This window comes from Ursus arctos, unplaced genomic scaffold (assembly GCF_023065955.2).
Source record: "Ursus arctos isolate Adak ecotype North America unplaced genomic scaffold, UrsArc2.0 scaffold_4, whole genome shotgun sequence".
In the NCBI taxonomy this organism is placed as follows: Eukaryota; Metazoa; Chordata; class Mammalia; order Carnivora; family Ursidae; genus Ursus; species Ursus arctos.
This window is the reverse complement of record NW_026623056.1, coordinates 24,079,720-24,101,884: the sequence shown is the minus strand read 5'-3', so window position 1 is coordinate 24,101,884 and position 22,165 is coordinate 24,079,720.

Sequence of the window (22,165 nt, the reverse complement as noted above, 5' to 3'; positions counted from 1 at the left end):
CAGAAATGACATTCTTACCACTTTTTTAGTTAGTGGGGTGCTATCCAACAAGATCTGCAGAATTAAGAACTGAGCCAGAAGGAAACTGAAATCACTCCATGCAAAGAACTCATTGTCCCTTTGGAGAAACCAAGGTCCAGAGAGGGGAGCTGCTGGGCAGTGATTAATGAAAGAGCCAAATGGCGCCCTGCGCCCAGAGTCTCATTCAGTCGATTGTCGTCCCTTCTGCTGCCTTTCTTCCGGTTCCACATAATTCCTAGACATGTGGCAGCGGGCAGTTGCCCCCAACCAGCTGCACTCAGAGCTTTGCGTGAGTGTGTTGAAGGAGGAGGAATGCTCGTAAAAAACACTTAAAATAATTGAATTATTAGTGGTAAAGACGAGACCCGGCAGCTGCTGCCGCTCCTGACGGCTCATCATTCTCGTATTCTTAGTGACATCTCATTTATCAAACAGCGTGATAGGATGATAACTTTACAGAATGAAAAATGCTGACTTTGTTTTACAGTGTCTTAAAAAAATTGCCTTTTTCTTTTGGGGAAAAAAAGTCAAAAGGAAACACATGTTTTCATAAAGTAAAGTTTCACTTCTCTCTTTAAAATTATTTTCTCCTCTTTTCATATTACATAAAAGAGAAGGGCCCACTGTAAACTCGCCATTGGGAACCTACATATATATACACATAGATCTCTAAACATCTCTTGAGGACTTCCTGAAATAACTTTGGATGGAGGGATATTAGAAGAGGAAGGAGAAGCTGAGCTTATTTTCCATCTAAAAATTAATTTAAAAGATAGTTGTAACCATGATTGCTTTTTAATTAGGCATATAAATTTTTAATAAAATTAATAAATAGCAACTATAGAGCACCATTACCCAAAAGTGGTCCATTGTCTAGTACTCCCATAAGACAATCTGTTAAAAATGGATTCTGTGGTCAAATGAATTTGAAAAATGCAAATAATATAGTCCCTTGAAAATTTACAATCCATATTAGCTTTTTATGGCTCTGAGATGTCCTGCTGTCAAGACAAATGCATTCCCGAGCTATTTTAACACAGAGTCTTTTTAATTTTTCATGGAACACATTTTGGAAAACAACGCCATAGATAATACATTTTATAAGATCAATAATAAGTATTGAAAAAATATGAATACAATTAAAACAGTAGAGTAAAGGCAAGAAAGCTACTCTTTGCTATTGATACTGATAGACTCCTACTTTCAACAGATACAAAAGTGAGCATAATACATAAAGTAACTGTTTTCAGGCACTGGACAACAGGCAGCTCGGAGTGTGACCCTTATGAGAAGAAAAACACTTTAAGTGAGCCCCAGGGCTGGCTGTTGTTAGCCTAGGGCCCTGTCCAGACGGGGTGCAGGGAGGGGAACCCAAATGGAGCAGTTTCACTCAGCTGAGGAGTAGAGATCGGACTTGGGGGTGAGGCAGCTGGGACTGTGCAGGTAGGTACCAGAAAGAGGGGTCGCACAAAGAAGGAACTCCAGAAATCTACTCAGGGGTTGGTCCTCTTATTGTTGGTCAAATCCAGCACTCATGCACAGGGGAGCTCAGTACCACCCGGCAGAAAACAGCTACGGGATGGCTGGGGTGGCTGTGAGCTCCAGGGGGGTTTGGGACTTCCCAAGATGCTGGGAGACATAGGGCTTGACCACCCTGAGTGAGGAAACGTGCTGCATGCTGTGGGCTTTCCACTGAGTGCTGGCGGAACTCTCACTCTTGACTAAAGACTACACTAGATCCCACCTAACCAAGCTTAAAAACAAGCCTCCAAAGGAGCCGTCTGATCTGCCACTCAGTCACTTCCCTAACAAAATTCAGTGCTCCTTCCAGAAGGAAAAATATGCAGACTCTCTCAAAATTGAAGCATTTCCAATGTCCAGCATATATATATATGTGTGTGTGTGTATATATATATATGTGTGTATATATATATATATATATATATATATATATAATTTTTTTCCCTTTAAAAAGCCAAAGCATGTGACCCATAACAGGAGGTGGGGGTGGGGGCAATAGGAACAAACCCAGAGATGTCCAAGGTGCTGTAATTAGCAAATAAGTGCTTAAAACAGCTATAAAAAATACATGTTTTTAGATTTAAAGGCACATAAACATAATAAGTGAACAAATGGAAATAAACAATACCTGACATAAAACCAAGAAACCCCAAGTAAGCATGCAAATATATATTATTCCTTTCAAAGACTACTTTATAAACATCTAGTTATTAATTACTTTGTATAAGAAAGTTTACAGTTTTATGTTTAGGCTTTGTACTTGCATTTTGCAGATTCTGAGGATTTGAAAGAACCCCTTGAGCAGCGAAAAAATCGTGTAAGTGGGACTGGAAAAGACATAGATATTATATATAGATACAAAAATTAGAACTTGGCTGTTAACGGCAAGTTATAAATGATTCATTAGCTGGTTCAACTATGGAAAGTCAAGAATCGTTTCCTTAGTGAGAAGCAATGAGAGAAAATATTTCAAAACGAAAATATGAAGCAAGAGCAAGTCAGAAAGATGGTCACCCACATAAAAGGAGTTTTATATAATTTCATCTTCAATCAAAGCCAATTCTTCACATTTCCAGAAGATATTTGCCTCCCTAGATTTAGTCTTTCCATAATACACTGCAAGTCAGCATGGCAAAGCTCCGGCTTTCATGGACCAGCTTCTAACCAAAAACTTGTAAGATCTGCTAGATCTTGGGTCAGGGCAAACCGGTATTGCTAAATGGGATGTGTGTGTGTGTGTGTGTGTGTGTGTGTGTGTAGAGCAGTTGTATCCTTAGACTTGCAGGAGGAAGTTCTATCATTATTCTTGAACAGAGACAGACATAACAAGGGGGGAGCAGGGAAGAGCTGTGGTCTATCCTGAAAGGGGTAGTGTCTTAACCACCAACATGGTTTACGATCATTAGCACATGGTAATAGTAAAAATAGATTGATTTCTGGTTGGTTCGAATATTGTTTTAAAATTCTTCCTCTGCCCAGCCCCTGCCACGTACACTGCACACATCCATCATACACCACTCCCTGAGCATCCTGCCTGCTACTTTCATAGGTCAGCCTCAATTTCATCAGGCATCAAATAGTCAACTTGCCAAAGTGCTCTTACGCTCTTAGCTCTAGAGCAGACTTTATTAAGGGTCTGATCTTACCCCAGGGACTTTGGTCTATATTATATAGACCTATTTTTTTTTTAGATTTTATTTATTTATTCAACAGAGATAGAGATAGCCAGCGAGAGAGGGAACACAAGCAGGGGGAGCGGGAGAGGAAGAAGCAGGCTCCTAGCGGAGGAGCCTGATGTGGGGCTCGATCCCAGAACGCCGGGATCACGCCCTGAGCCGAAGGCAGATGCTTAACCGCTGTGCCACCCAGGCGCCCCTATATAGACCTATTTTTGATCGTTCTCAACAGATAAAATGGTCTCATGCCTAGACTCTAAGGATGATTTTGTAGAAAAAATTGGTAAACTTAATAATGTTATATTATTATGGCACCTAAATCATTTTACATTCATTTCACTTAAATCTCTTAGTCTTACTGTATCCTTATAGACGCAGATGTCTATTTAAATTGTCACTTGACATATGATGATACTAAGGTCCAGAAAGTGATTGTCTAAAGTCACAAAGTTTGTGATCGTGCCTCTACTTGGCTCTCCTATTGCCCAACTCTGGTTTTTGTTTGTTCGTGTTTGTTTTTTTTTTAACTGAATCATGCTCTATCATTTAAAGTCTATTTAGTTAAGTACTTTTTAATAACAGACTATAAAGAAAGGGATTTTATAAATCCTGATTTTTATCTTTAATATTCCCATTTAGCCAGTAAGAAAGCCAAAGCTCAGGAATGTTAACCAGTTGGAGGAGATAATTGGTTCAATGACAGCACGGGGACTAGAACGCAGGGCCTATACTTTGTTCACGGCACCATGGCGAATGTGGGCTCTAATAGGATCATTGATTTCCATAAGTCTTAGCGACAGAGAATTATATGCCCAGGAACAACAATCATACAATAAACATTATGTAAAATAATTCAATCTTCTGGTCTTTCCTGTGCTGCTTTAAATATTTTAGGTCAAGATGTGGCGAATCTCCCCAGCACAGGAAGTTAAACTTTACACCAAAACAAAGGTTTAGCAGCTAAGCCCAGGAGGGTCTCCTGTACGGATGAAGATTCTGGCCCACCAAGAATGGCTGGACTTGTGGCAAGAGCGGGAAGGCAGGAGAATGTGACCTGATGGAAAGTCTGCTCTTCCCAGGCCAGAAGGATGTGGGGAAAGGAAGGTATCAGGGCAGAGAGACACTGGTGGGAGTGGTCAGGCCCAAACATCCTGACTTCTCAGCTCTGGGCTTTAGGCTGTAGATAGGAGGTGCATTAAGATAAGCAGGGCAAGCATTGTCCCACTGCCAGTTAAGACTCTGGAGAGAGATCTCTGGTGGGCTGAATTCTCCACACCAACCGTATTAAAATAAATCTGGCAACATTATTAGATAGGAAGAGGCCTTGATATTTGTTTTCCCTAAATAGCCCTAAATTTCCTAAATAGCTCTAGAACACACCACATCAATTTTACCTAAATGCTAAGCACTTTTAGATGATCTAAAGAAGACCATGAGGCCAGATGCCCATACAGCTATAGGCCTGCATTGCCTCTTAGAGGGAAATCTCAGAAATGGCGGATTCTCAAGGCACATGACATATAACAAGGGCAGGTAAAACTCCACAGTAGAGGCTGGACTGCTTGTGCCAGTGGCCAGAGAGAAGCCACAGCAGAGATCCAGAAGAGTCTGAAATGCTAATGAGAGCCAAAATAAGGTAGAGACAGCCAGGGAGCATCACTAGGCTGAAGCGAGACCAGATGACAGTAGACATTAACTGCAACCAGTGACCAGAAACAGTGCCTCACCGACTAGCCAGTGGTCCAAGGAAGGCTTGTGGATCTGATTCCTCTCCCTTCCTCCATGTCAGGATGTTTCATAATCTGGTGCCCTCCATTCACACAAGCACTTCAAACTTAGAGAAGCAGGAGGGAAAGGCAGGCAGGGTATTTTGTCTATTTTTGACATTTTGCTGAATGTCATCTGAAGGGACTATCTAAATCATCGAATCAGATTAGGACTTTTGTTGTTCAATTTTGAAATAATCTCAGACTTCCAAAACGTTTCACAGACAGCACAAAACCACCCCTTTTGAACTATTTTAGAAGGAGTTGCTGACATGATACCTTTTAACTCTCAAATACTTTAACATGTCATATTTCCAAGAAAAAAAGAAAATTCTCCCTCATGATCACAGCACCAACATTAAAATCAGGAGATTTACATCAATACAGGTCTTCTATTTCATCCTCCAGGTCCATTCGGATTTCACCAATTGTCACAATAACGTCCTTTAGAGAAAAAAAGATACAGTTCAGAAACACACAGGGCTCATGTCCTTAATTATTTCTATTTGGAATGCTACCGTGGCCTTGAAGACTCTGAAGAATGTACTTAGTTATTTGGTAGAATATCCCTCGAGTTAGGTTTCTGATGTTTCCTCACAATTAAATCTGGGTTATTCGTCTCTGGCAGGAAGATCACAGAAGTCATGCTGTGCTCTTCTCATTGCTTCTGACCAGGTGGCATATGATTTTCAATTTGCATTACTGATGATGTTCACTTGATCACTCAATTAAAGTCTGTAAAGTTACTCTCCCCCCCCTTTTTTTTAAATTAACAGGTATTTTGCAGGGAGGTACTTTGAAACTATGTAAATATCCTGTTCTTCCCCGCCTTTCAATTTATTCATCTATTGATTCATAAATTCCTATTTTTTCAGTGGGTTCTAATCCTTTACTATCATTGCTTATTTTGATGCTCTGTGTCCCTATTATCATTGTTTACTTTGACTTTCAGCATCATATCAGCCTTGAGCGCTAAGCTTTCTGACACAACCAGGTGCTCCGGGCTCTGCCATCTGCCTTGCTCAGGACTGAAATGTTCAAGAGAGGAAGAGGGAGAGCTAAGTTACCAGCTGAAGCTGACAAGTGAACTTCTATCTTCCTTACCTCTTTATCCAGTGTGTGGGGCTTAAAAGGAGACAGAATCAATTGCTTCCCCTCTGCTGATATGAGTGGCAGGGTGAGGGAAGGAAAACCTTGCCATATGTTTATTATCAGGGAGAGTTGTGTTGGCACCTACCTGAACCTTTGTCAGTTCCTGGGTTGATTACTTACGTTACTCCTTTTGTTCCTTTGTCTATAGTGCTTGGCAACAGATTTGTGAAACAGAGCAGTAACCTGAATCTGTTTTAGGAGCTTCTGTAATGAAAGAACTGGTGACATGTCCACACTTTCCTAATGTGAGTTAGGAAGATGGGCACACACACACAAGGGTAGCCTAGAGGTGTCACCAGAAAGGTAAACAAACCCCTAGTTTGGGAAATGGGGAAAAACTAATGATGAGCAAACCAAACTTGTCCAGGACTAAAAGGAACCCTGGGTTTAAGAAGCTTCAGAAACGGGACAGTGTGCTCACAGATAACAGCATGTCACAATTTCTCACTACGTCCTAGAGATTATGGGACAGGTGACAACACGTAGCACTTCCATGCTCCAAAGGAGCTGCTTTTTTATATTAAGATGCAACCTGGGTGTAATAAATTTGTAACAATTTTTTTTCCCAGTGGGGAGTGGTACTTTGAAGATAATTATATTCTAGGTTTTTACATTTCTGATATGTTGGAATTTTTACTAAATAATGTATTATTTTGTAATCAGAAAAAATTGCAGACATGTAAGAAATAACAGTAGTGAAATTATGGATGAGTACACAATTTCATTAAAACACTGCATTTTTTTTTTCTGAAGTATAATGTTACACTGAGTACAATGTATAAATCTTAAGTGTAGAAGTGGAGTAAGGTCTATACATTCCAGCAACCACCACTGAGATCAAGATAGAGAATATTTTTGTCACCCAGGAGTGTTTTCTTGCCCCTTTCCCCAGCCAACCCCTCACCAAGGTCACCTCACTTTGACGTGTACCACATAGATTAGGGTCAGGAAGCAGGTTCCTGCTCTGACTTGATCATTCATACATAGTGCCGAACTGTATGAGTCTCTCTTCCTCTGCGTGTCTTAGGAAATAGACTAAATGACCTTTATGGATGCTTTCAGTTCTCCCATTCCAGGAGAGAAACGATAAGTAAGGTATTTTCCTCAAGGGTCCTTAGTAAATGAGCAGTAAGAATTATCTCCCAACTTCCAAGCCTAACTCCATCTACTAAGCCACAGGGCTTCTGTATAATTGGTTTCTAAAGCTGTAGCAAATAGAGTTTATCCAAATAAGAAGGCAATAGTTAATTCTGAAATATTAGATTAATGCTTCATTTATTCACTTTTTACTATTTACTACATGCTAAACATGCCTTTGGCAGCCAATAACAGTCACAGCAGTGCCTGCTCCTTGGTCTAGTGGAAGAATAAAAACACAGTCCAATTGCACCATATGTGGAATCTAAAAAAACCAAACCCATAAATATGAAGAATAGATTGATGGTCGCCGAAGAAAGGGGGTGGAGGGTGGGCAAAATGGGTGAAGGTGGTCAAAACGTACAAACTTCCAGTTGTAGGATAAATGTTATGGATGTCATGTACGGCATGGTGACTATAGTTATGAATACAGTATTGTGTATTTTTGAAAGTTGCTGAAAGAATAGATCTTAAAAGTTCTCATCAGAAGGAAAGACATGTGTAACTTTATGGGGTGATAGATGTTAATTAGACTTACTGTGCCAATCATTTCATAATATATACAAATATTGAATCATTAGGTTGTACACCTTAAATTAATACAATGTTCGTGTCCATTGTATCTCAATAAAACTAGAAGGAAAAAAGGAAATGCAGGTCCAAGTATCTGTAATAGAAGGAAGGAATTCTCAAAGCCACAAGAGAGAAACAGAGCTTTAAGAGGAGAGAAGACTCATCTTCGGCTGGAAGATTATGTCAGGATTCATGGAAGGGTTGACCAGAGAGCTGGACCTTGAATGATGAGTAGTAGTTGGATACACAGAAATAGAATTTATTCCAAAAATGTGCTATTCATACATGAGAATGGCTTGCTCCATCTACAGAACACGCTCAGAGTATTCTTTTCTCAGCACAATGAATGGTTTTGTGCAGAGGTCCTCATAGATTCCACCTTATTTATATCTGTAAGAGAGCAGATCATCTTTGGGCAAACTATGTCTTTGCAACAGATCGATATAAAGAGACATTTCATGGTCATATCAAGTCATATCAAGAAATCAAGATATAAATATATATGAACTCATGTGTCCATGGAGCCACTGTCAATTAGTGATTCTGCTCACAACCTTCTGGGTTGTGCTGTGTCCACCTGAGGGGCTTTCAAGTTTTCTGATTGGGCCGGACAGTAGATGTGTTTCACCAATGCCACAGGAATCCCTCTTCTCCTGGAGGAAAATAGTACAACATAAGTGCCGTTTTCTCCTTGTACTGCTGGTGTGAGAGCTTCCTTGTTGATGTGACACTTATATTATTGACTCTAAAAGCAAGTGACCCAAACCTCACTTTCACTTTCTCATCTATTTCCATGTGGAGAACCATCTTGAGACCTTTGGATTCGAGCTCATTTGGGGTACTCCTCTGTGTGAAGAAAATCCCTTTATGAAGGCAAGGTACTGAAAACCACATTGCTGGACTCTCAAGGGAAGATTGAGAAAGAACAAGTCACACTGACTTGCCCACATCTACTTATTTATTTTAAATAATATATTTTTAAATAATTTAGTCTAGATTGTGCACAATTTTAATTGCATTGTCTTAATCTCTTTATTACTACCAAAAAGAAAGCATTTCCTTTTTCATAAACACGTTCTAAGTTCCACTGATGTGCTAGGAGTTGATACTTTCTGAAAATTCCAAAGATGGGAGATCAGTTTCTCAGTATCATGTGTCATAATTCTCAGAACAGTCATCAAGCATGCACCAGGTATAAGCACTTTTCTAGGTGCTGGGACAAGGGACTGATGAGCCAGAAACCCGTGGGGTTATCTCTTACAATTCCTCTGTTTTTTAGATGAAGAAATTACAGTCATAAGAGTTATGTGATTTACCCAAAGTCACATGGTTAGTAACTTGTACAGTCCAGACAAGAACATCCTCTCTGGGATTAGTAGGGTTTTTATTACAAATTTTTTAAAAGTTGCATGCCTTTTTTATAGGAATAAAAGCAAATCTACATTTTCCCAAAATAGACCTATAATTTGATAGGCCAGGATGTGTTGACTAAGGAAATTACATTATCTCGTCTTCTCAATAAAGCAGTGTAGATTACACTAAATCCAGAGTTTTCTCACTGATGTGTGTTCACAGAGCCAACTTGCCCAGGTTGGAGTGGGAAAGTCTTACTTAGCCAGTTCAGTTCTTTAGGAAAGAATATGTATTGCTGCAAGCAAGACATGTTGCTGTGGGGTTTAATTTGCTAAAAATTTATTTGTAACAAGTAAAAGCTAAGAGAACTGTAACATGATCTGCTCCTGAAAGGAACAATCGCTACCCACAGTGTAATGGTGATTGCTAAGGTCAGCTACATAACTGGGACCAGAAATAGTTTGGAGTTAATATGCACTTTTTGTTCTGTTTTGTTTTCTACTCCAGTCTCCACCAGTTGAAATGTGACTGCTGCTATTATTTATGCTCTCTGTTTATCTTCTACTTTCCCGGTTTGGATCCGATTTGAAAGAGGAGGCTAGCCCTCCTTCCTCATACAACAGCTTACATATGCATAGAACCGTGTGTTACTTTTCCAAACCTTGCTATCAACGTTATTTATTTGCTCCTTCGTGAATTCATTTATCAAACTCTGGTTGAGCATTCCACTGTGTGGAAAGGCACTGGTTTGCCACTGGGGGTATGACAGTCCTCAGAGAAAAGTAAGCAAGCTCTTTGAAATAAATGTCACCATAAATATAATGTCAGTGCTGGGGGAGAAATTAGGGAGACGCTCCGACCCAGATCTGGAGGTGAGGGAAATGACTTCTCTGTCCTTCTGATTCTGCAACAAAACTGTAAGACACCTTTGACCTCCCCCATTGTGTAGAACAAGAAATTGAGTTTCATAGAATTCACTGGTCTTGGTACAGAAAATAGAGTCGTGAGGGGGAAAAAAAAAGATGAAATTCCTGTGCTCAGAGGTATTACATTTTAATGAGAGACGAAAGATTCGAACAAATGCCTATATAACATATAGGATGTTAATAAGAGCTAATGAGAAAGCTAAAACAGGCGAAGATGTATCTAGAATAAGGTTGGTCACAGGCGGGGGGCGGGGTCGCTATTTATGGAGACTAGTCACGGGAGGTCTTTCTAATAAGATGACTGAGATTAAAACGGAGACCTGAAGGAAGAGAGGCAGTTAGTCTTCTAGAGGAACAGCATTTTCGGCAGAGGGATCAACAAATACAAAGACTCCACGTATGCTCAATGTGTTTGAAGAACAGAGACGTGATTGTTACGACTAACCTAAGGAAAGAAGCAAGAAATAGATCAGATTGGGCCTTATAGAGCATGGTTTAGATTTTAGATCTGACTCTAAGCAGAACTGGAAGCTTTAAGCAGAACAGTGATTTTTTTCACTTATGTTTTGAAAGGATCATTCTGACTGTGCTGATAAGACAGTAAGCGGCAAGGAAAGGGGGGGGGAGTTCGTTCGGGAGGGTATTTAACAGATCGTGACTATGAAGGTCATGGACTTGGGCCAGGGTAGAGGGATGGGGGAGGTGAGAAATGACCTGATTCCGCATACAGGTTCATGGTCGAGTCAACAGGATTTGCTGATGGATTGAATCCGAGATATGGAAGAAAGAGAGGGGTCAGATGTCTCTTACAATGATGAACAGAACAGACAGGGGCCTGACCTCAGGGAGTTTATCTACTGGTGGGAAAGGCAGTCAATAAACTAGCAAACAAATACATGTGATTGCAGTTTGTGATAAGTACTAAAAAGGAAACAACAGAGTGCTACGCTATGAAGTAACCAGGGATCTCTGCTTTCAGTAGGGGAGTCAGGGACCGTCTCTCTAAGGAGGTGGTACGTGAGCTAAAGACAGAATGAGAAGGGGCCCTCCACACAAAGATGCAGGGGTAGAATGTGCCAGGTGGAGGCTCCAGTAAGCACAATGGCCCTGAGTTCTCATGGCTGCGAAGCAGGAAAGCCAGGAATTAAAGCAGTCTGCCCAACTCTTAAGCCTGTTTTGTTTTTTGGTTTGTTTTTTCCCCCATACTCTTACATGTTGTAGCACTGTGGTTTCCAAGGTATGAGCTCCAAACCCCAGAGTTCCCTGAGACCCTTTCAGGGGGTCCCCCAGGTCAACACTCTTTTCATACGAATGCTAAGCCATTATTTTTTCTTTTTTATACTAATTCTTTCGCGAGTATACAGTGTTTTCCACAGGACATGTGATAACGGCAACAGATTGAATTCAAAGCTGGTATGAGAATCCAGCTGTCTTCTATTGAGCCAGATGTTAAAGAGATTTAAAAAGATGGAAAGCAATGCCACTTTAACCATTAAATTATTTTTGTTTTGTAAAACAGTTCTTTTTCATAAAGTGTTTTTATGTTTACACTGAAGGGAATTATTAATATTATTTTAAACAAATTAATAGATATTTTAAAAATTGCTCAGTATTGATTTCTAATGGTAAATATCAATACATATAACTCACAAAAACAAAAGTCATTTGGATCCTCCATAATTTTTGAGAGTGTGTAGGACCCTGAGACCAGAAGCTTGAGAACTGCTATTCTAGCGTTAACGTTAAAAATTTCCAATTTGTACTTGGTCTCTAGACTTAAAATCGCCTTTGTACCAAGAATTTTCCTTAAAACTCAACAGTAGAATTGTGAACATTAATTGAGTGTTTTCTACATTCTTGGAATGCCCTAAATGCTTGACAATATTTAAATTAGTTTAATCCTCTCAAATGAACCTATGAAATGGGTACTTTTATTATATCCGTTTTATAGAGAAGAAGCAGAAGAACAAAGACGTGAAAACCTGTCCGCGGTCATATAGCTATAAGTGGTAGAGGTGGGATTGGGACCCGAGTAGTCTTACTCTACAGACACCGTTCTTAACCATCAGTGATAATTAACAAATAAATGAAGATTTAGCCTTAATGTCATATAAACCCCACTTGCAGGGGATCACAGGAGCTCTGACTGGCTGGGAGATCCATGTTAGGCAGGGTGGTGCTGAAATATCACATACAGGAGGAACTGGAGGCAGGTGAAAGCCTTGGGCTAGGGAGCTCTAGCAACAAGCCAAGGAAATTCAACCTCTGCCATCAAGTCCCACAGGCAAGCATGAATCAGGACAAGGGTCAAGGCCACAAGGTTCAAAGTTGTGTGGGTACAAGAGACAAAGCAAGGGAAGGAGTGAACTCAATCATCTCTCAGCACAGTGGCTCCCTGTACCTCGGTTTCCTCCCCAGAAGTCACTTCTGCAGGGGAGGCCTTGGTTGAGATTGGAAAAATTTTCCTTCTCTCCTTCTATCCCACCCAAACAAGAATGAATGAGTGAGCAAGAGGATTCCAGACAAATAATAGGAGAAGGGCTGGATTGCCCATGACTCAATTTTATTTACTAAAGGATCCAAGGTTTATAGGTGGACCACCCGGTTTAATGGCGTCAGATTAGGGAAAATACCCACATCAAGATAAATTTTACAATAACACACTTTACCTGGTAGATTAAACAATCATACATGGTTGGTAGACTTTAGCTTGAAGAGTCTAAATTAAGTCATACAAAAATTCATAAATGCACATTTATTAAAATCATGAATAAAGACCAGAAGCAATAAAGGATAAAAATCGAATTATATTTTACTGAGCATAAATATAATTTATTATGAGATCTGAAAAATGGTATTTAAAGTTTTTCTGCTTAGAAGAATGAGATATAATTTCCACTTTCTGGATAATGTAATTGCAAGGTGAAAGGGAACTTTTTATATATGAGAACCCATAGTCTCATCTGTCACAGGCCACATAACCTCTTTCTCTCTCCTTCACTAAGATGAGTTCAGCCTCACAGAATCTATATTATGCAAATGAAGTAATGGAGGAGAGGAGAGGAAACTCAGAGAAGCCATCTTGGTTTATACTGGAAAGAGATAATGTAATATGAGCGCTCTCCTTAAGAGGTATTTGGAACCTTCTGTATGCCCTACCCCATCCCGTTCCCATCCCTCACCTACAAAGGCAGGCACCATCCTAATAGTCTGGTCAGATATGTATTCATTTCTAAAAATGTATTGTTTAGTTTGGCATGTTGTGAACACTAGATAAATGGCATCACATTGTATATGCTCTTCTGCTACGTGCTTTGGACCCTCCACTCTTGGTTCCTGAGACTCATCTATGCAGTGGAGTTCATGGATCTTCCCCGTTGTGAAGGATTCTAGCTCGGGCCTCGTGCCTATTTTCTTCGTTCATTCCCTTTGTGACGGACATTTTGGATGTTGCCAGCGTTTTGCTTTACATACGCTGCTTCCGTGAGCCACCTTGGACATGACTCTTGGAGAACACCTATAAGAGTACCTTCAGAATGTATATCCTGGCCTAGAACCACAGAGTGATGCAGGGTGCATGTTTTCAGCTGCACTCCGTAATGTCATTTTCGTAATCAATTACTGAGAGAAATGAGCTAAAATCTCCCGCAGTGATGATGAAGTTTAAAATTCCTCTTTGCAGTTCTAGCAATTTCGGCTTTATAGCTTTAAAATGAGAGATGATTCCCTTCACATTTATTGTGAATTTGTGAATAATGATATGTTTGAATTTATTTATATTGCCTTATCTTGTCTTATTTTACTTTTCCTATGGACTTTTCCCCCCTTTTCTAGATTTCTTTCTGATTTATTGACATTATGCTGGATTTCATTGTTGCTGTTGTTAAAAACGGGATGCAATTATTTCTCTCCTTGGAAGCAAATCCCTTTGGCAATAAGACTGTATTTCCTTCTATCAAGAAGTGAAAGAGAAGCTAACGTCAGTTCTAAGTCTAGGCCAGGAGTCTGCAAACTACAGCCCACTGGCCAAATCTGGCATGCTGTCTATTTTTGTAAGTAAAGATTTACTGTAACAAAGCCACACTAATCCATTTATAAATTGGCTACGGATGCCTCTTGGCAAAATAGCAGAGTCGAGTAGTTGCAACTCTTGAGTAGTATGGCCGCAGAACCTAAAACACTTACTGTGTGGACCTTTTCAGAAAAAGTTTGCCTACCTCTGGTCTCGGCCTTTGACTCGTTCTATCAGAACTTGTCCAGTTGCCCTGTGAACAAGAATAGGCTAGTCCAATGGAGGATGAGAGTCCACGTGGAGCAGAGATGAGTTGTCCTGGATCAGTGCAGTCCGGATTAGCCAGCTTCCAGAGCCAAGCACCTGATGACATTGCATAGATGATTCCACTCAAGAACACGTAAACCAGCCCAGAGTAGCAGAACTGCCTGATGAGAATACATGGGCTCATGAGTAACAATAGATGATGGTTGTTTTAAGGTGCTAAGTTTTAGGATAATTTGTTACGCATCTAATACCAAGGTTTGGGGGCCTGTTTTTTTTTTTTTCTTTCATTTCATTTCTCCCTCTAGCAATGGGAAATTAAATGATTTTATTGTTAGTGCTCACTCTAAAAACTTTACTGTGCAAAATTTAAAGTCAATCATTATTTTTTCCTTCTTCATAAACAATGCAAAGACCTCAGATGGCTTTAACTCTGATCAGCTGTCGCCAGCTTACATGCTATTATTGTACAGAAGTTTGGTTCCACTTTATTTATTTAATTCTACAAATTAGACATTATTGCTATTATTATGTTGGTTTTGCCTAGATTTACTCATATATTTATCTATGTCTTTGCTCATTATTCCTTCTTGAACCTCAAACTTTTAATCTTCGTGAGTGTCTTCAGTAAGAGTTGGTTATTGGCACATTCTCTCAGTTTTTTCCTGAAAGTATTTAATTTTACCCTTATTATTAGAAGATACCTTTATGGGGGCGCCTGGGTGGCGCAGTAGTTAAACGTCTGCCTTCGGCTCAGGGCATGATCCCAGCGTTCTGGGATCGAGCCCCACATCGGGCTCCTCTGCTATGAGCCTGCTTCTTCCTCTCCCACTCCCCCTGCTGTGTTCCCTCTCTCGCTGGCCGTCTCTGTCAAATAAATCAATAAAATCTTAAAACAAAAAAAAAAAAAAAAAGAAGAAGAAGATATCTTTATGAAGTATGTAATTCTGGATTGATAGTTATTTTCTCTCAATACTTTGAAGGTATAATTTCAGTCTTTTATATGTATATATATATATATATATATGGAGAGAGAGAGAGAAAGAGAAAGAGAGAGAGAAGTCAGCTGCTTTCACTTTAATATTAACTGATCTTAGGAAATCTGTCTTTCCTCTCCATGTGGATAATCTGTCTTCTCTCTTTTTGTCTTTGTCTTCTGTGATAAAACATCTACTTGTGAATTTCTTTTTTTCCTTATTTATACTCTTCAGCATTTTTTCCTTATTTTGAAATAAAGACTGGTTTTTTAATACATTTGAAATGTTTTTGGACACTAACTCCTCACATACAGACTCTCTCCTGCTCCTTCTATGAGCTGCTTCTGTAACATCAGGTAGGCATATGTCACGTCGTTCACTCTCTTCCATTTTGTTCATTCTCATTCTTGGACCTTCTAGTACTTTTTCTCCCTGAGAAGCATTTTAAATATTTTTTTCTGTCTTCCTGTTTACTAATTCTTTCTCCATTTATGTTCAATCTGCAATGTCAATCCTCCATAGCATCCAGTACCATGCAATGCCTATGGAAACACGTTAAAACTGTGAAAAGAATACGTTAATAAATACATGAATCAATCTGTGGACATAAACTTGATGTAGGATGATAGAGGCTCTGTGCTGATGAGTTGAGGATTTCTGAGGGCTTTGGAGCTAGAATAAGAATCTGCACGTTAACCAAGCATAGCCACAGACACAGGTTGCTTTTACCTGAAATATATGTGGATGATGGCGTAATGATTTCAAAGGAAATTTTTATGAAGGTATGGACTGCTGAATTAATAAAAGTTTGTGTTCCTTCTCCCAGTCATCAAATAATAAAAATGCAAATAGTATTGTATCTGTGTAATATTTTATATTAAAAACAGGTTCTACTCAAAAGATGGAAAACTCTGACATGAACATAGCATGCTGTGATCATTATTACAAGTGAATTTTAGTAGCGTACACATTTTATTGAAGAGAATTAAAGCTAAATCTCCTTTCTGGCCGTCTACACTCACAAAGGAACGACCATTCTACACCATTCTCTAGAGGGAGTGATCCCTCTTAATAATGCAACACTGGCCGGGCAGGTTGTTCTCTTAAGCTGCCTTTGCAACTTACGGTCATTTCACAAGGCATGGCTCCTTTCTCTCCCACTCAGTGTCACACACCACTGAGGCTCCACTGAAACCACCAAAGCATAATGGGCCTAAAAACGGTTTCCATCTTGTAATTTCATATATTTCTTCACAAAAAAACGGGATTTATTCAATCATTTGAATAAACTCTTAGTCAATCAGGCAAGGGAGTGTGTTTAACTTTCAGAATGTTCATAAAAACTAATCAACTGTGATAAAAGGTACGAAAGCACCATAAAAAGAGAAAAGCACTGTAAAAACAAAAGGAATTATTTTCATTATTAACTTATTTGTATTGAAATTGGTAACATTTAGTCGCACAGTGAGCACTTGGCATTTGTGTCTCTTCTTTTGGGCAATTATAAAAGCTAAGAAAGTAATATTGTGAAGATTTTTTCCGTAATCATTGCAGCATTTCTAATTAGCACTCCTTCTTTATACATGGAGAACTAGTATGTCACAGTAGCGTTCAGAGAAGTAAGGCCTTATTTGGTTTTTAACCCTTGGATAATAGCAGGCTCATACGCCCTGGAAGGGACAGGGATGGAGCTACCGCATATATTCACAACTCAGAGTCTGTGCTATGAAAGAAGAAAAAAAATGCTCCCTAGGCCAAAGAATTTATATTTGAAAAACCACCTGCCACCATGTGTCCGTGTGTAAGTTGAAGTCAATACCCCCTAGATAGGATATGGGACAATCCCTATTGTCCCCATTTTTTTAAATAGAAAATAGGATTTATTTTTACACTTAAAATGAACACAAATAAATGTCCCAGAAGTGCGTTTTATACATAATCAGTAGATTTATTAAACACAGAAAAATCAAAGCCCTCCAGAAAACACAGGTTGACTTTCTTCCAGAGCACCTGGCACATACGGGCCATTTCCGTTCTCAGCCATTCCCTGATGAGGCACAGCTCGCAGTGGTTTGTTCCCAGGTTCCTCTGCTTCTACCCCCATGGACTCTCCTCAAAAACCAGGGCAGCAAACCAACCGGATTCACAGTGGCTGGGGTAAAATCCCCATTGTCCACGTTAGCCTCTGCAGAAGTTTTGTTGAAAGCTCTCCCCAAGGAGGATTTCTGCATTTTGTCTTTGGGCTCATGCTCAGGTAAATGGATGAACACAGCAGTCTCTGATAGCATGATAGATGAAGTCAGAAGAGCGATTTTCTTAACACCCTTTCCTTACTTGATGGATGCTTCCATTTCCGTCTCTTCCCTAGGGGCTCTTTGTGCGCAAAATCTCTCTTCTGAAAAGAGTTTTCGCATGCTATTAGTACCTAGTGGATTTATGTCCTCTCGTGCAAACAGTCTTTCTGCCATGATGTAGGCAGTCTGGTCTGGTATTCTATGCAAAATGATATCCTCCTTCTCTGATTAACAGCTTCCACTGGATGGACATTTTAAAGTCTGAGACACAATTTGGCTCCCCAAAACAACACTTACGTTCTCCTAGTTAGGCCCAAGGGCAGCCAAAACTCATCATCCACCTGGGGAAGCATTTACCTTCTTAGACATTTAGCTGAATCCTGTGGTACTCTGTTGTTATCACCAGCACCTCAACCCATAATCTTCCGTGGTTCCATCATAAACCTCAGCAGGGGCCAGAACATACATTCTGACTACACTAATTAGCATGGCTTTCTCCTCTATGACCCCTCGCATTTGAACCCGGAAGCATTTGCATCCCTATGATGGATGGGAAAGAAGTTGCCAAGAACAATGAACAAAGACATCAAATTTGGGAGGGCGGAGTTTTTAGGAAACAGTCCAGGATTTAGGTGTGAGTTGGAGAATTTGAAGGTAGTTATCATCCAGCTGGACTAATTTTTTTCCTCTCACTTTTCTTCACCTTCTTTATTAAAAAAAAAAAGAATCTCTGGTAGCAGAGAGTTGAGAAGAGGGTTAGGTGCTTAAATAGAATTGAAAATAGTGGGCAAGTAACACAGGAACAAACTATATTTTGAAATTTGGGGAATCCCAGAACCAGCTTCCAGTTGAAGGTTTTTGAGAACAATTTCCTTTCTGGCAACAGTCCCCTCACCACCTGGCCATGGGAGGGCGTAGTTAGGTGACAGAAATGAATACAGACAGCAGATGCCTGAGGAAAGCCCCCTCCTAAATTTTCCTGTAATCTCACAAACGGTGAGAGAGAGATCCAAAATTTCATACCCATACATAGAATATGGAGATTTATCAAAGGTGAGAGACATTACCTGACAAAATTCCTTAAAAGAAGGGAAGAAACTACACTGGAAAGAGTGAGCCGTACCAGCCACTGGCTGGGAAATGAGGAGCTGAAATCTTTTGAGTACAAACGCAGCACAGAGTCAAGGAAGGAAAGCACATTCTCCCCTTGCCAGAGCAGTCACCATGGAGGAGCCAGGGGAAGAGGACACATCATGTGTTACGTTAGCAGCAGACGCCATGGGGATGTCGTCAGGGACCACAAGCTTACCTTCACTACTCCTTGCAGTAGACTTCTCCGGCAGTCCCAATGCCACCTCTGAAGAAGGAGGAGAGCAGAGTATAAGCTTGAACTGACAATATTTTAACCTACGTAGAAACTGGAGTTAGTCGAGTGGACTGGATAGCTTGCCGACTTCGAGACACGCTATGCAACACAAAGTGAGATCAAATTGAGTTGTAGGAGGAAAGTTCACCAGAGTCCTCTGGATTGCAGTAACTGAAGTTTAAGATGCTAAAATGTATGTTTCTTTGGCTTCTAAAGATTATGATAGGTTACCGGGATGAAGTCAAAGAGGTGGTCCTTTTAGGGAAAATGTACTCAGTGTGGGAGATTAGAAGAGTTAGAAGAGATTCATAAGAAAGCTTATTCAAATGTTTGTCATTTCTAGAGAAATGGTAGATTCGAAAGAGGTAAAATCTGTATGAAAGCCAAAGGGAACAAGGCCTCGGACTGTTTATCACTGAAAAAGTTATATACTGGAAGATTTTTAAGAGCTGATTCCAGGAAAGCAAATTCCCATGAATTTTGGGACAATTTTTATACAAATTAGGCCTAGATCTCAGTGGAATGAAAAGTACTGGCTTTGGAATGGAGGAGAAATAACGATGAATTAGTGATGGATTGTGGAATCTTAAAATGCCCAAGTCTACAATTTGCCTAATTTATACCTTGTGTAAGTACCACGACTCTGTCACAATACAGTTAGTGTGTTTCAGCGGACTCCCTAGCAACTCATGGAAAATGGCAGAATGATGATCCATCAACCCAGACAAAGGATATTTGCTGGGGGGAAATTATATTGGTGCGAGAGAGAAAATCCTCAATGGCAAAGCCAGTATCTTCTCTTCAGATACTTTTCAGGATCACATTTTACTGAATATTATCATTTCACCTTCGGCTACCAGGGAAGTATTAGGCTTCCAGCATCTTTTCAGTGAACTGTGAATAGCGGAAGAATAATTATTTGAAAATCATTTTAGCTCTGGATTTAATAACCAGACTCTATTTCTCAACATGTTATATTAGAAAAGCGACTAGAATTTAACAGCTTGTCTTTTTTAAGATCCTAATTCCAAAATTGAATGCAGCTGCTTGTTTTTTATTGTTGTCTTGAATATTCTCTGTTGTTTTTTTCATGTATTTCAATATTTTTTGTTTTCTGAAAACAAAGGAATGGACTAAAATGAAATAAATCCAAGATCGTTACCTCAAATGAACTTCAGCTCAGACATTTCTAGCAAGTTAATGCCATCTGGTACTAAAATGTGAAATTTACAAAACACGGTAAGAAAATTTCAGTCTCTATTGCTCGCTCTCATTAGTAGGTAAGAGCCAGTTCCTCGGGTACTATTTTATATCCCAAGTTTGCTTTTCTGGCCAAAAGATTAAAAGCCTTTGGCTTGGGCACACGTAAACATGGCTTCCAGCCCTTGTGTGGAAACTTCAAAGTACTGGAGAAATCTTCCACACCTTAGGACTTCCTCTGTAAAGCACCCTCCCTTGTCAAAGTAGGCTCAGCATCCAAAAGTTCGTGGCGAAAACCAAAATACTAAATTATCTTAATCACCAACCCTTTCAGATACATTTCATGAGTGTTTGAAAAATTAAAATCACAAAGAATTTTTCTTTTTTTTTTTTAAGATTTTATTTATTTATTTGACAGAGATAGAGACAGCCAGCGAGAGAGGGAACACAAGCAGGGGGAGTGGGAGAGGAAGAAGCAGGCTCATAGCGGAGGAGCCTGATGTGGGGCTCGATCCCAGAACGCCGGGATCACGCCCTGAGCCGAAGGCAGACGCTTAACCGCGGTGCCACCCAGGCGCCCCACAAAGAACTTTTCAAAGCAGAAACATCTTTGTCATTTATGGTTGTTTTCAAGGCCTTAACATATGGTGAGGGTGCTCAATCAGTGCTTTGTAATCTCGCTCAGTCCTAACAACTGGAGGATGAAGTTCGAAGAGAACTCAACATGGAACGAGTCGTTGGTAAATAACAAGGTTGCAGAGGGCGTCTGACCTCTTGGCAAATGGAGCAGCTTCAGTTGTCTGGGACTCATACTTCGTCCCTTCTCCTCCCTTCTGTCCTCCTCTCTACGTCTCTACGTTCACCCCCTCATGCTGGAACAAAAGCAGCTGCTCCCAACTGGGCTTCCTGTCCCCAAGCTCTCTTCCTTCTAATCCATTGTATAGCTTGTTTCCCCAAAACAAATTTTTACCATTCTATTTTTTAAAAAACTATTAATTTAAGGGCGCCTGGGTTGTCTCTCTCTCCCTGTCAAATAAATAAATAAAATCTTTAAAAAAAACTATTAATTTAGATTTAGAGTCTTCATGGCACTGTCTCAAGCCAAACCTCCCTGCACACTAAGGCCCATGAAGGTGAAATTAAAGGGCCATAACCACAGGCAGCTAGTCCACTCACTAAGTTGCAATGGCCCCTGTTCTGTGTTAGATCTAGTGCTGAATTCTTCTCCTCATTCAAATCTCTCTGCATGCTCTTATTCACTCCCTTATCTCCAATTTCACTTTCCTGTGATCTCAACTCCTATGCATGACATTTCTGCTTTTCTATACTGTGACCCTCATCCAAACTTTCCCAGACACAGCCAACAATAAATTGGTAAAAATATTCCGTTTATTAACATTATAGGATTGCTTGAACTCAGCTTCTGTGCAGGGTGGAATAATCCATGCTCTAAGTTTCAAGTGACAACTAATCATGTCTAAAAATCTTTATATTTTCCTTATTTTCAATGGAAACAAGGTATCCTTACTGTAATATTACAATTAAACCCTCTCCCCTCATTCTCTTTTCTTGAGTCCAGGCAAATAATTTCTCACCAAAATTGAGACTATTAACTAGAAGTATGTTGCTTCTGTTACCCTTTCTGTTCTGTAACTGAAGAACCATGTATCTGAAAACTCCAGAGAGCTAATCTGATTAATGTAATAAAGTTTATTTTAATTCAGTAAACGTTCAGTGCTTACTACATGAAAATGATTGCCCTGGCCAAACTGGAGAATACAAAGAGAGCTAAGATACAGCTTCTGTCCCTAGAGATTATAAAAGCAAATGGAGGAAAGAGATACACACATAAATATTAGTTAATACGTAAACCGGAGAAGAAAGATGAAAGAAAGATTTACTTTGGCTGAACAGAGCACTTAAGGAT